General features: G+C 28.9%; 1 non-coding gene across 1 annotated transcript; it reads right to left on the bottom strand.

The window, feature by feature from the left end:
• Window positions 1-295: 295 nt before the first annotated feature.
• LOC128295739 (small nucleolar RNA Z122) lies at window positions 296-381 on the bottom strand. Its single transcript, XR_008286297.1, has one exon. It is a non-coding gene; the product is annotated as a small nucleolar RNA Z122 (small nucleolar RNA).
• Between the last annotated feature and the right edge of the window lie 1213 nt (window positions 382-1594).

The raw sequence follows: 1594 nt of genomic DNA, 5'->3' as shown, positions 1-1594 counted from the left end.
ATTAAAGTAATGGTGTCATTTCTTATAACTCCACCATTATTACTCATTTTTTGGCCTTTATATATTTAGAAATATTGATATTAGATTGATATTTTATACAGGTGCCAAATAGATTAACTTAATGATTAGTTGATATGCAAAGTGGATGCCGCTAATTTCTTTGAATATTCATTCCAGATCATTTAAGTACATAATAAAAAATAATAATTTTATAATTAATCAAAATTTTCTGATTATTTTTATAAAAAGCCCAAGTTTTTCCTCATAACTCTTTATTTGGCTTAGTTTTGAAGAGATAGGGATCAGACTGACGTGCAAAAGATAAATCTTCAAAGCTTGCTCAGATACTATCCAGCAATTAAGCTGTCATCATTTCCCATTTTCCTTTCAGCACCCATTTTTATTATGAAAATTTTAAGCCTAAGGAAATAAGATAAAAAAAATATATGGAAATTCAACAAAAATATGTTTGTTTTCTTCTAAAAAAACAAAATCAACTTCTTCCGAAGATTAGCAACAGAAAATTCAAAGATTAATTGCTCTCAGTTGAAAGGCCAAGGTTTTCCACATCAGAAACCAAGAATGAAGGCTTTTATCTCTTAAATCTTAAGACAAATAGAAAAGCCATAGATTCAAGTGCTTGACGGATGCTTTCTTCCATAATCTAAAAGAAGAGGACATGTATTGAAACAACATTACCCTCAAAACCTAGATAACAGAATCATTAAGCAAAAACCAAACACATGAAACATGTCAATAACTCCTTCTTTGCCTTAAATCAAAGAGAAAAAAGCTCTAACCTCCAAGATCTCTATTTTCAGTGTGGTTAAAGCAAATATCAATCATCATCGAGCAAAAAAATACAAACAAAACCCAGATCTTAAAAACGGTGAAACTTACTAGAAAATGCAAGAATCCATAGAAAACCAAATAAATAAATTCCAGAAGTATCATTGATATTGCATCATTTTATTATCCTCTAGTGTTATTGTTTTACAGCGAACACTGAGGGTATTAGGAGATGCCATTGAGAGAATTGGGATGGGGATTTTGGTACAAATCGGCTGTTTAAAGGTTTGGGGATAGGGGGATTTATATAGTCTCAAAACACAAAATTAGGGTTTAGGGTTAGCATATCTTCGTCGGCTCCAAGGATCGGGTTTTTCGGTCCAAACCCGAAATTTATATTGTATTAGGTCCGATAACGATGCTAAATAGCAATTTTTTATCCCATTAGATAATGAGTTCATTGCCTTTTTTTTTTTTTTAATTTGAACTATTTTTAAAATTTTTATATTATTTTTCATTTACATTTTAAACATTATCTTATATTTAAGAAATATTTTAAGATAATTTAAATATTGGTGGGTAGAATTTTTTAGGTAAATTATATCATAGGTCATTTAACTATTATCTCTTTTTTTTCAATTATTATTATTTTTAATTTGGTCACCCAATTATTTCTTTTTTTTGTTACTCAACTATCAATTTTTTTAATTTGATCACCTAACTAATCAAAATTATTTTTTGGGGCTATTTCATTCATGCTTTGTTAAATGCTTGACGGGAGGGTGATATGGTAGTTAAAAATCAA

This window comes from Gossypium arboreum, chromosome 7, assembly GCF_025698485.1.
Source record: "Gossypium arboreum isolate Shixiya-1 chromosome 7, ASM2569848v2, whole genome shotgun sequence".
Classification (NCBI taxonomy): domain Eukaryota; kingdom Viridiplantae; phylum Streptophyta; class Magnoliopsida; order Malvales; family Malvaceae; genus Gossypium; species Gossypium arboreum.
Note: the sequence above shows the minus strand (reverse complement) of the source record. Positions and strands in the feature narration are given on the sequence as shown.